The 13,083-nt window shown below is 55.7% G+C and overlaps 1 long non-coding RNA gene across 1 annotated transcript; it reads left to right on the top strand.

The window, feature by feature from the left end:
- Positions 1-508: 508 nt before the first annotated feature.
- LOC139080375 (uncharacterized) lies at positions 509-11,356 on the top strand. Its single transcript, XR_011534848.1, has 4 exons — positions 509-1,533; positions 2,128-2,276; positions 8,767-9,455; positions 9,780-11,356. It is a non-coding gene; the product is annotated as an uncharacterized lncRNA (long non-coding RNA).
- The last annotated feature ends 1,727 nt before the right edge of the window (positions 11,357-13,083 follow it).

Raw genomic sequence — 13,083 nt, 5'->3', positions numbered from 1 at the left:
CATCCATCCATCCATGCATCCATCCATCCATCCATCCATCCATCCATTCATCCAGCCATCCACCTATCCATCCATCCATCCATCCATCCATCCATCCATCCATCCATCATCCGTCCATCCCTCCATAGATCCATGCATCCAACCATCCATCCATCCATCCATCCATCCATCCATCCATCCATCCATCTACGCATTCACCCACCCATCCATCCATTCATCCATCTATCCATCCACCCACTCACCCATCCGTCCATCCATCCTTCCATCCCTCCATCCATTCAGTCGTTCAGTCAATGTTTATTGAAGGCCTACTGTGTGCCATGTGCTGTTCTTGGCATTAGCACAAGACTGACAAAAATCCTGGCCTTCCTGTGGCACACGGTTGAGTCGGCTGGGCTGGGTAGGATGTGGTAGTTGGTGGGCAGGGTGTCTGTCTGGGATGAATCATCTCTGAGGCCACTCCCCTCCATAATTTTCTCTGGTTTGTCATTTTTTTCTCCTGACTCAGAGCTGGAGACAGCCTCTGTCTGGAAGATGGAGCACCCCTCCTTCTTGGGACTGCTGAGGGTCTGGCCTGTGAGACTCGAGCTGCAAGCGGGGCATCAGAAGCCCGGGGGCTCTCCAGATGTGTCCAATTTCCCCCAGACCTGTCACTTCTCATCTGGGTTTGGCCACAAGACTTACTGGGAGCCTGTAGCACAGAGGGACAGACGGAAGCTGGATGCAGGGGAGGGGCCGTGACTCAGTAAGCCAGAGGCAGGGATGGGGGTCGAGGGCAGCAGAGCACACTTTGAAGTTCACGTTCAAGCCTAGAAATTGTTCCTAATGAGATAGTTGCACACGTGTGGGGAGGGGGGAGCACATGGGGGCCCCTCCCGGCGTCACTGACAACCGGGGAATTTGGGAAGAGACAAATGCTCGTCAGGGCCTGGATGGTTAATAAATCGTGCTGCGTCCAGATGACGGGCCAGTGCGAGTCATCGAAGAGAGTAACGAGGATGGAGAATTCCGGCATCTTTTGGTTTTCAGTCAACGTAACTCAGTGTAGCTTACACTGGAATTTCCTGGCTCAGTTCCCGGAGTGTCAGTGATGGACTTGGCCTCGGGGATATAGAGACCAGAGATGCAAAATGCCCTTGTCCCCTCCTTCTCTCATTCTCTCAGTCTGTCTGAGCTGCTTCTGTCTCTGGCTTCAGATGAGTTTTCGCGGTAGGGCAGCCTGGCCGCAGACAGCTCTAGGCTCACCTCACATCACCTTTGGCTTCAGAAGGAGGGCCCACCAAGACAAATTCTCAGGGTAAGACTTCGATTGGCTAGGCCTCGGTCACGTGCTCATCTCTGGACCAATCACTGCAAGAGCATGGGAGGGGCACCATGACTGGTCAGGCCCGGGTCGCGTGCCCAGCCCAGTGGTCAGAAGGGAGGTGAGAGGGATGGACAGCCCCGCCAGAACCACCAGGAGAAGGGCAGCTCCTCAAAGGAAGGAAAACTGGGTGGATAAAAGCAACAGATGTCCAGTCTTGCTATTTTCTGGTAAGTTTTTGTCTTTTTAGTTTCTCTTGTTTTTGTTATATGGAAAATTATCCTCCACATAGAGCTGAGTGTGTGTATCCTTACATAGAGCGTGGGGTCAGAGGCAGACTCTGGAGTCAACTGACTGGGTTCGAATCCTGGCTTTGCCACTTTCTCACTGTGGCCTTGGGCAATTAGCATAACCTCCTCGAGCCTCAGTTTCCTCATCTGTAAAATGGGCATAATAATAGTGTGTACCTCACATCATTACTGTGAGAATTAAGCCAGATAGCCTGCCTGATTGGTGGTTGGCATGTGGTAGGTTTTTGATGTTAACTAGAGCAGAGGCTGTCAACCTAACTGCCCACAGGGGTCAGGCAGGTAAGTAAACGAGGGAAATGGACCTACTTGGGGACACAATAGGGAATGGTGGGGACTGTGGCAAGATGGAGACGCTTGTTCCATGTGAAGTGGGCAGCTAGTCCTCGGCTCTAGCCAACCGTTGCCATGAAGAGACAGGAGCCCAGGATGACCAGATCTCTGTTTTCCAAGGATAGCTGGATTTACAAATTTTTGTGTGATATTCATAATCAATTAGTTTTTTAAAAATTGCAGAATGCTCAGCTAGACAACAAGACGAAAGCCAACGAAATGGGTGGATCTGGTCCCTGGTCCACTTAACTGCTGCCTTGGATGTAAATACACAGTGGAAGAATGTTCACGAAAATCTTAACAGGCACGGTCTCTGTGCCGTGGGATTTAAGGTGATTTGAACTTTCTCTGTATTTTCCGTGTATTGAAATGTTTTATTCCACAACATCAGCCACAGAGGAGACGGCAGGGGCTGCGGGAAAGTGGGTGGAGGGCACAGGGGAGAAAAGGAGAGATGAGTGGGCTTGGGACAGCCCAGAAAGGCCCTCTCTGCCTGGCTGTGACCCCGAGCAGGGGCTGAGCAGGGAGGTGCTGAGCTGCGTTCTCGACATTGGGGCGCACGACCGTGAACCCCTCTCTTGCCTGAGGAGCCCGGGACCTGGGCTGAAATCCCAACTCCACCTGTGTGGCCTGGGGCAGGTGACTTTGCTCTGGGAGGCTGCTTCCTGGTCTGCGAAAGGGCGGTAAGAGGGCCTCCTCCTCCCCTGGTGGACAGGGAGGCTGCAAAGGCAAAACGTGTAAACATGTAGAGGCTGGAGCTCAACCTCAGGACCCCGACCGCAGGATCCCGTGCGGGCGGCCTGGCTCGCAGGCGGGGCTGAGGGAGGACGCGGCCCTCCTGTGCTGGCCGGATCCCCCGGCGCCTCCACTTGGGCACAGACTCGGGACTCGTCGTGGGATTTCGAGGGAGGGGAGATTTTAGGTGACAGCTGTCATTCCACCAAGAGCTCCCTAGGGCAGCATGCCAGCCCAGTGCTGGGTGCTGGGGAACAGAAACTAAACAGCCACCAGCAGCACTCCGTGGGGGAGGGGCTTTGACCCATTCCACGAGGGCATCACAGGGCAGCGATGCCAGTCTGGAGTCCTGGGTATTTGGACGAGGAAGGAGAGAATCCTATGGAAGGTGGAGCAGAAGTTTGTGCTTTTTCAGAGAAGGTGAGGGGCCAGTGGTCCAGGTTGAAGGATCAGCAGGAGCAAAGGCTCAGGGGCTTGAGATGGCATGGAGGGTGGGACTTGGGGGGAATTCGGGCCTGGATCTAGTTCTGCCTTGGGCCTTTCCCTTCCCCCTGCTGCTCCCCCTCCTCCCGGGGCCCCACCCCTCACTCAGCTGCCCCCTGACTCCCACTTCCCCTTTCCACCCCAGGCGGTAGGACTGCAGTAGTTTCTGCTGGGGACAGGCATACACACTTGCTCATCACGTGCACACAGGAGGCCGCCCGGCTCTCCCCGCCTCCCGAGCTCTCGGGAGGAGCGCCCTGGAGGAAGCAGAAGGTCTCCAGGGGCCCAGGTGGCTGTGTCTCGGGGTGGAAGTGGGCTGAGGACAAGCCAGAGGCAAGGTCGCCCTGTGTCCCACCTTCCTCTGGTCAGCACCTGGCTGTGGCAGTTCCAGGCAGCTCATGCCTCCCCGACCACGCCCACTGGGGCTCCCCTGGTCCCATTTGGCCAGGGCAGGTCCACGCTACCACCTGGACACATGGGATCCTGGGAAACGGAGCCCCTGGCCTTTGCAGCATCTGTGTGGGAGGTGGGCTCCTTCAGCCAGGGAGGCAGGAAGGAGGGGCGGCTGGTAGGAGCCAAGGCACAGGCCTGTGGGGCCCTGGAGGGAGATGCCACCACAGGGATGGAGGGGGAGCTGGCAGAGAGATGGGAGGAAACCCAGGCGTGGTCAGAGACCCCTAGGTGAGGGCCTTTTAAGAAGCGGTTGGCAGTGTCCCCCTGGGGCGGGAGAGGCGAAGGTGTCTGAGCATCCAGTGTGTCAGCACCGAGTGGCTGGGGTGGGAGGTGGTGCAGCAGGGTGACAGGCCAGGGAGCTGCGAAAGCGGAGGCAGCGAGGTGGGTGGCAAGAAGAAAGCCAGAGAGGGAGGTGGCAGCCAAGGGCAGCCAAGGGGGTGCTTCTAAGAAAGGAGCCCCTTTCCTTGAGTCAAGCCACTGGAGACCCCAGTGTTTGTGACTGGACAGGGTCCATGGCAGGAGGAAGGGGGGCCCAGAGTGGGGGACAGCCCAAGGGGCAAGGCCCGAGGACCCCCACCCCCAACCCGAGGGCTCTCAGCCCCCACTTTGCAGACTGGGAGACCAAGGCGCAGAGGCTGCTGCCAACCACGGGATTCCGGCCCGGGCTTCTGCCCTCCTCTGCGTTTTTGTGGTTAAGGTTGAGTCATGTTTCTGGGACATCAGTTCTAGTCATTTTGGAGGCCACTCCTCTAGAGTTTTCAGCAGTCAGTCCTTCAAAAGAAATCCGAGACTTGAGCCTTTCAACTTGGGTCCGCTCTGTCTACCGTGCAGTCTCAGGTTTTGCTCAAGTGTAACTACAGAGCTTTAATGAAGTGTTCTCGCGAGTTCCCCTTTCCTGCCATTTCGGTCTCATCTCCTCGGCTCCTGTGTGCACGTTCGGGGGCCCTGCACCGTGTGGGACGGCCGGCGCTGCCCAGCTGCGCGTCCTGGGTTCCAGTCCCAGCCTGCAGGGTTGCCACACCGTCCAGAATCACCCCCGCCCCGGGATAGTACCAGGCACCCCGGGACAGTACCGGGCACCCTGGGACAGTACCGGGCACCCTGGGACCGCCTGCTGGGAAATCAGCTGGTCAGAACCATCCCTGTGGGCTCGGAGGGTGGGGCTGGGTGTTTTAAACTGTCACCCGGGATCCTGGTTTCATTCGGGTACGAGGAGGCCAGCAGAGCAGGAGACGACTGCCGTGAAAAGACAGTTTGTTACTCTCAGTGCCCAGGAGGAGGGGCGTGCCAGCCACGCAGAGCCACAGGGGGAGCACCAGCGTCTGGGAGGGGAAAGCACCATGAGAGCCTTTGTTGTGGTTTTCCAGGAAGAAATGGTGAGGCAGGGTAAGCAGCCCACTGGGCTTCGGATTGGCTCGTTGGAATAATTTGGGGGCTCTGGGCCGTGGGGGTGGTTCCTTGTTGTCTGGTATGTGGCCCTGGGATGATGAGGGCAGAGGACTATTTCCTCCCGGGGTGTAAAACCGGGCAGAGGTGGCAAAGGGGGTTTTGGACTCAGGATTGGTTTGCATGAAAGGTGTGCCGACCGGCCTGTCATTCACCCTGTCTAGAAGTTAGCTGACTCCCCAGCAGAGAGGCCCCCCGATGCCAGAGCATCGAGAATACAGAAACCAAGAAAGTATGGTCCACATATAGTTCCTACACTGGGTCGGCTGCCTTCCCTGCTGCACCTCGGCCCTTAGAGCAGAGTCGGCACACGGCAGGGGTTCAGTGCATCCTTCCTGAAGGGACGACTGGGGCCCTGTCCCCTGCGAGGCTCGGGCTGTGTTTGCAAAGGGCTGGTGTGTGTCGCAGCTGGGAGAAGCGGCCTCGTCCCTGCGGCAGCCTGTAGCTCAGGGGGCTCTGACGGGTCACCCCGGCTTCGGGCCTCGGTGCCTCCCCCTCGGAGCCACGGCACATCCCCCCGGGCCAGCATTCTCATCTGCAGAATGGGGATGCTGTGACGCGTCTCAGTGGCTTGTGAAGATCCACGGGCTTGGGGCTCAGGGGTCTGGGCTGGAGGGGTCCTCAGTGGGGCCGGCACAGATTAGGGACCCCAAACCTGGTGTGCACCCATATCCCCTGGGAGCCTGTTAAGGTACAAACTCCCAGGCCACCGACTCCTGAGTCAAGCCTCTGGTGGAGGGGCCTGAAAGTATTTTCAACATATTTCAGATGCTTGCAACCCCAGCAAGGGTGGCGTCATCCTCTCCTCTCTGTAAAGATGTCAAAATCCACCCTGGGCTTCAGAGCGCTGGGGTCAGCCTTTAGCAAAGAGGCGATTACAAGAGACAAGGAAACCACTTCTGCGTTTGCCGTTGAAGGCATGACGTCACACGGGGCCCCTTCCATCAAGGCCTCTCTCCAGCGTGGTGTTGGGGAAATCTAACTCACCAAGGAACTGGCACGTTTCCCCTTTTCCAGGAAGGACAACTGAGTAATGTCCCCTATTTCCCTTTTTACCCCAGGTGCCAGGAAGCTCAGGCAAACCCAAAGCTCAGCTGCAGCAACCCCTCACTTGGCATATTTGTCTTCTCCTTTTCTCTTTGGTTCTGATTTTCACTTTCATATTCCTAGCTTTTCGTATACATAGGTGATGGTTTGGGAGATAAATCTAAAGGGAAGAAAGGCAAAGAGGGAGGGAGAGAGGGAGGAAAAAAATCTCAGGCAAGATAAGAGTGCTGTGGTCAGGGGAGACCACACTTGAAGTCTTGGCCGCCAGCCTGCGGTGTGCCCTTGGGCCACTCACTCACATCTCTGATTCCCTCTGACCTCTGGACCACCTCTCAGTTTCCTTTGCAGGTTCACCCTGTCTGTCTTGAACTATTTGTTCCTTTATTCGTTCAACACACGTATTTGAAGTGCCTACCTGTTCTGCTGTGTAACAAACGGCCCCAAACTTCTTAGTGGATCTAAACAATGTTTCGTTTGCTCATGAATCTGCAATTGAGGGAGGGGTCAGTGGGGGCAGCTGTCGCTGCTCCACTTGGTGGCAGGCAGGGTGGCTCAAGGCCGGGCCTGGACTGTCTGATGGCTCCCTCACATGTCTGGTGGCTGGTGTGGGAAGATCTAACAACAGGGGCCTCCAATGTCTGGAGTCCTCGGGCATCTCCCTTGCTCTGTATGGCCTCTGCCCGTGGTCCCTCCAGCATGGCAGCCTCTTTCTTTATCACACGGGGCCCCTGTCCCCACATTGACACCCCCAAGTCCTTGCTTTCCGCCCGGGCTCTCCTCTGACTCCTGATCTACATTTCCAGTTTCCCACTGGAAGCGTCTGAGTGTCTCAGTGGCCCTCAGCTCGTGGGTCCCAAACTGCCTCTCGTTTCTCTTCTGGGTCCTTCAGCTGGTGGCCGCGGCTCTCACATAGCCCCGGGGCCGCATTGGGAGTAAGTGTCACCACCTCCAAAACAGGGGTTAGTGGGTGGGGAAGAGACGCCAACTTCTGAGCCACCGGCTGGTCCCGCCCATTTTCCAGTGCTCAGCCCAGGGTCCTCGTCCTCACTCTGAGGTCAGTCGTCCCCGTGCCAGCGTGGCACTTCTGTTAATCAGGACCTTCAGTTATCTGGAAGCCGGGTCCCTTGGCCAGGTTGGGCCGCGATGTCACGTCCAGGGATGGTGACAGAGACCACCGAGCTGCCAGTCCCTGAATTTGGAGTGTTCTGCTGGAAGGGCCTTCAGCGTGTCTGAGACCTCTCTCCTTATGGTTCCAGAAGAAAAATCCACCCCGGGGGTGGGCGGGGCAGAAGTGGGAGGGAGAGTTCCCCGGGCCCTGAGTCCCAGTTTTCATTCTCTTGTCCTCTGGTCCTTTCTGTTCCCTCAGCTGTGCCTTGGGCCTTGCCCTTCTGCCCACATCAGGCTCTCAGTGTGCCGGGGAGGAGGCCGTGTCTGGTTTCTCTACGTGTCCCCAGGCCCACAGGGCCATGAGACGGCCCCTCACAGATGAGGCATGCTACGTGCCTGAAGTCGGCACCACAGGGTTGGGGACAAAGGCCTCCTGGCTCCCACCTGCCAGAGCTCTCGACCTACGCCTGACGGGGTCTGCAGGCTGCAGGGCCTCCCAGGTGGGGTCACATGGGAGGGCGCGGCCCAGGACGGTCCAGAAAGCACGGGGCCTGTGCTGGGGCAGACCCAGGCTTGCCCCTGGCTCTGTCCCTCCCAGCTGTGTGATGGGAGCTAAGGTATCACACGCTGAGCCTTGGTCTCCAACTCTGCAAAATGGGACTGTTGGCTCGTGTATTCCTGAGGCCCGCCCAGAATTTTCCCTGGGAGGCACGGGGCCGCGGAGACAGACCCAGGGCCCAGGGCATCCAGGGAGTGGTTAGCAGACCCTGCCAGGTCCTCCCTCCACCCCCAGCTGCCGCCTGCAGGGACTTCCCCTCTTGGGCCTCAGTTTCCTTTTCTGTAAAAGCAGAAGATGACTGCAGTGCCCACAGGGGAGGGTGTGGGGATTCCAGCTGGCACAGAGCGGCCAGCGTCAGGGCTCAGAACCGGCTGAGTGAGTGGGAGGGATCTGTCTGGGTCTGTGAGCGAGGAGCAGCCACGAGGAGGAGCCAGACACGGGGAGGCTGGGGAGTCTGGTCCCCTTCCCTCACCCGCTTCCTCCTCCCCGTCCTCGGAGACCAAAACCAGCCCGCGGGCTCCACCCTGTGGTGGCTGAGGGAATGCCACTCAGAGAAGCCACAGCCTGGGGCTCCCCTATCTGCAGGGGGAACCTCTGAGGGCCCTTCACCCGGACCCCAGGGTCTGTGGGTGGGTGACTGTAGCTGGGGCCAGGGCAAAGTGTCGCAGCTCCCTCTCTGTCTTCCCTTTCGCTCTCCATCGCATCCCTCCTGACTGCCCATTGCTGGCCTCAGGATGGGGATGGCGGTGGTGAGTGGCGGGTTGGGGGCTGTGGGTGGGGGGTAGGGAGGTGCTGGGCTGGTAGGCAGAGCTGGGACCAGGTGAGGCGGATGAGGTTGTGCAAGTGCTAGATCTTTATTTAAATTTAAATAAATAAATTTAACTTTATTTTTGATAATTTGTTCATCATGATGTTTTGCACTGATTTTGATTTGTAAAGCTATCATATAAGGTGTTATTTATCTTGACTGGTGAACTTTTGGCCTCCCTTAGGTTCTGCACCCGAGATGAGGGCCTCCCTTGCCTCCCCCTGGCTCAGCCCTGTTGGGGGTAGGTGGGGAGTGCCTGGGCTGCAGCCAGAGGATGGGGACAACCTCACAAGGAAACTTCCTGACTCCATCTGGTGGTGTTCACTCACCCACCTGCCCACCCTCCCTCCATCTTACACTGTCCATTCTTCCATCCATCCCTCCATCGCCCATCCATCTGTCCATATGCACAGCGCTTAAGAACTTGCATTCTGCATTTATGGCCTGAGTTTGCATCCTGGCTGCCCATCCTGGTGACCTGTGACGTCCATTCAACACCCACACTTCCCGTTTGATGTATTTTTACACTTAAAAATTATTCATATAATACTTGAATACATTGTTTAAAAATCATCTATTAATCTCTAATCTTCACAGACATTCAGTGAGATAGATGTGATCATCCCCATTTTATAATGAGGAGCTGAGGCCCGGAGGGTAAGGTGTCCTGTCCAAGGTTCCATGGTCTATGAGTGATAGCAACGTGAGACCTGAGAGTCTAGGTCCACAAAGCCGGCCACGTCCGTCTTCCCCCGTCACTGCGTCTCCTGAGGGTGGAGCGAGGTCCAGAGGGCCCTGGAGAGCCCGTCGGACGGCAGACAATCCACAGATGATTCTATGCACGTGATGAGTTCTGGGAACAGGTGTGAACAGGTAATGATGGATTCTCGGTGGGGAGAACCCGTGAAGGGGGCACGGAGGAGGGTGTTGTGTGAGTTGGCTTGGAAGAGAGAAGGCCGACGAAGGAAGGGCCTCGAGTGGTGGGAACAGCATGTGCAAACTGCAGCAGTGGAGACTGAGCGGGTGACATCTAGGCACATCCTGGGCTGGAGCACTTGCTGTTAGGTGAGTGAGTCTGTGTGTGCAGCTTTGGCGAGGGTGGGGGATGAGCCTCAGAAGAGAAGCAGGATCAGACTGGGAGAGGTTTTTGGACGCTGGAACACAGCTGACATTTCTTGTCTCACCTGCCTGTAACAGGGACAGAAAGGAAGCAGCCTTGGCGGGAAATTCCTCTTGTACCGGACGCCACAGAAGGGCATTCACATCCCTTGTCTCAAGGGCGGCTCACCACACCCCTGCCAGGTGGCTGTTGTGATCCCGTTTCAGTGACGAGTGAGGCTGAGCCTCAGAGAGTTTCCGTGATACCCCCGGGTCACACAGCCAGACGGCGGGGAGCTAGCAGCCAGCCCCAGCTCTGACGTGCACTTTAGAAAGGTCACTCTCACTGTCATGTGAAAGAAGGACTTGGTAAGACAGAGAAAAGCAGAGAGACTCAAATGATCTTCACAAGGGGGCCAAGAGCATTCAGTGCGGGAAAGGGCTGTCTTTTCAATGAGTGGTGCTGGGAAAACCGGATCTCCACATGTGAAAGGAGGAAGTTAGTCCCTACCTCACGCCGTACACAAAACTTCACTCAAAATGGATCAGGGACCTAAGTGTAAGGCCTAAAACAGTAAAACTCTTAGAAGAAAACACAGGACCAAAGATTCATGATGCTGGATTTGGTGATGATTCCTTGCATAAGACTCCAAAGGGACAGGTAACAAAAGGAAAAATAGACAAATTGGACTTCATGAAAATTTAAAAATTTTGTGCATTAAAAATTACTGTCAACAGAGTAAAAAGGTAACTCCCAGAATGGGAGAAAATATTTACAAATCATATATCTGATAAGGAATTAATATCCAGAACATACAGAGAAGTAAAACTCAACAACAACAAAAAACCCAAATCAAAAATGGGCAAATGACTTGAATTGACGTTTTTCTAAAGAAGACATGCAAATGGCCGATAAGCACATGAGAGATGATCAACACCACTGATCATGAGGGAGATGCAAATCAAAACCGCAGTGAGTACCACCTCACACCCATCAGGATGGCTGTTATATTAAAAAGCAAACAAATGGAAAATAAGAAGTGTTGGTGAGGATGTGGACAGACTGGAACCCTCGTGCACCTTTGGTGGGAATGGAAAAAGGTACAGCTGCTCTGGAAAACCGTGTGGTGGTTCCTCAAAAAGTTAAAAATAGAGTTACTATATGACCCAGAAATTCCACCTCTGGGTATACACCCAGAAGAACGGAAAACAGTCTCGAACAGATATTTGCACACCCATGCGCACAGCAGCATTATTCACAACAGCCAAAATGCGGAAGTAACCCAAGTGCCCGTCAACAGATGAGCGGATAAACAAAATGGGGCACATCCATACCATGGAATATTATTCGGCCCTAAAAAGGAGGGGAATTCTGACACGTGCCACAACACAGATGAGCCCTGAGGACATTAGGCTGAGTGAAGTAAGCCACAAAAGGACAAATAGCGTATGATTCTCTTTATATGAGGTCCCTACAGTAGTCAGACTCATAGAGACAGAAAGTAGGAGGGTGGTTGCCAGGGCCTGGTGGAGGGGGATGCGGAGTGACCGTTTAAGGGGCACAGTTTCAGTTTTACAAGATGAAAAGAGCTGTGGGGGGAGGTGCTGGTTGTACAACATGATGACGGTGCTTAATACCACGGAACTATGCACTTAAAAATGGTCAAGGCGGTAAATTTGATGTTCTCTGTACCCACAACATAGTGTACACATAGAGACACAACAGAGTGTGATGGATTCACGGATCTGGAGCCCCACAGCAGGATGCAGAAACGTAGCTGGGCGTCATCGACGTGCAGGTGACCACAAGGGCACGATCTCCACGAGCTTGCTCATGGACGCTTTGAGGAGAGAAGAGGGCTGAGGTCAGATCCCTCTAGAGCTCAGCGGTATGGGGTCCAAGCTGGAGGAAGGGCCCGGAGATGAGGATGAGGTCAGGGAGGTGGAGGGACGGGAGGAGAGTGTCAGGGAAGGCGAGGGAGGGGTCAGGAGGCACCTGGTCCCCCTCGTTCAGAGAGTCTTTGCTCCCTCCTGGGCCCAGCACCCCTCCACTTTCAGTCCGTGTGATTTGTGGGGCTGACCCACCCCCAGCTCCAGGAAGCGGGGAGAGAAGGCCTGGCCTGGGTCCAGCTAATAATATTCCATCTCCTGGCTCTGGTGATTGGCTCAAGAGTGGGCCTGTGACCAACGTAGGGCCTGGAGATTCAATCATGGGACTTCTGCTGCAAAAACTAGGAAGACAAAACTTTCAGGCTTGAGTTCTAGCTGTGAGGATAATGCCAATCTAGAGCTGCCAGTGCCACATACAGAGCCTGAGCATTAAGCCAAAGCAGAGGAAAGTGAGTGGGGAGATGGAGAGCAAGAGGGATCCAGTCTGGGTGATAGCATATGAGCTTCTGGATCCATCAATGCCTGAAGCCTGCACAACTGGGTCACCCGAGCCAACCAGTTCCCTTTATGGCTGTGGCAAATACTGAAAGCAGGCTCCCTCCACACTCATTCCCAATCTGTCTCCCGCCTGCCTTCCTCTACCACAGAGTCTGAAAAGCTGAGTCATTATTTCCCAGCCTCCTTTGCAGCCAAGGGTGACCATGAGACACTTTCTGGCCAATGAGGAAGCCCCTGGGGAGGGTGCCCCTTCCCGAATAAAGGGAAGTTCTCATTAGCAGAATGCCATTTTTGTCCACTTTCTCGCTGCTTGGAATGTGGGTGTGAGGCAAGGAGGCGCAGCCGCCATCTTGCAGCTACAAGGCAACAAGCACGAGATGCAGGACAAGCACTAAGGAGGATGGGACCAAAACACAGGCTGAGCCCAGGTTCCTGACGGCACTGTGGGGCTGCGGCTCCAGGCCTGGGCTGCCCCGTCCTGACGTCTTGCAGAGCGAGGCAATGAGCCCCTGCCACTGGGTTTCTGTTTCCCGCGTGGAGTGGTGTTGGCTGACACACAGAGCCAGGTGAAGGACCCAAACCAGTGCAAGGCGAGTGTTTAAAAAGCACTTAAAAGGGGAGAGAGTGGCTGCCAGCCACACGATGCGGACAGGCTGGGAGAATGGGGCCCATGATGGAGCCGGGGGGCTCCCTCCCCTTCCAGTTCCTCTCCCTTCACTGGCTTCCCTGAACCATGGAGCCTGGAAAGCTAGAAAAACTGCTTCTCCCGGATCCCTTGCAGCTAGGGTTCTGGGTGTGAACTCGATTCTGCCGGTTAGATCTGCTCGTGAGGTTGGCAAGGTGGCTGTCCCCTTGCTGCTCTCAGTGGTTGTGAGCATCGAGGGGCAGTTGTATCAGAGGAGGCAGCGGCTGGACTCTGTGACCCAGTGTCCAGGCACTGGCCTCCTGAGGGGTGAGAGATGAGGGCAGCGGTGCTGGTAGCTTCCTGGGCCCTGGCGGCAGCCACAGTGCTGTG

Source organism: Equus przewalskii, chromosome 29 (genome assembly GCF_037783145.1).
Source record: "Equus przewalskii isolate Varuska chromosome 29, EquPr2, whole genome shotgun sequence".
NCBI classification, from domain to species: domain Eukaryota; kingdom Metazoa; phylum Chordata; class Mammalia; order Perissodactyla; family Equidae; genus Equus; species Equus przewalskii.
This window is presented reverse-complemented; position numbering and strand designations above follow the sequence as displayed.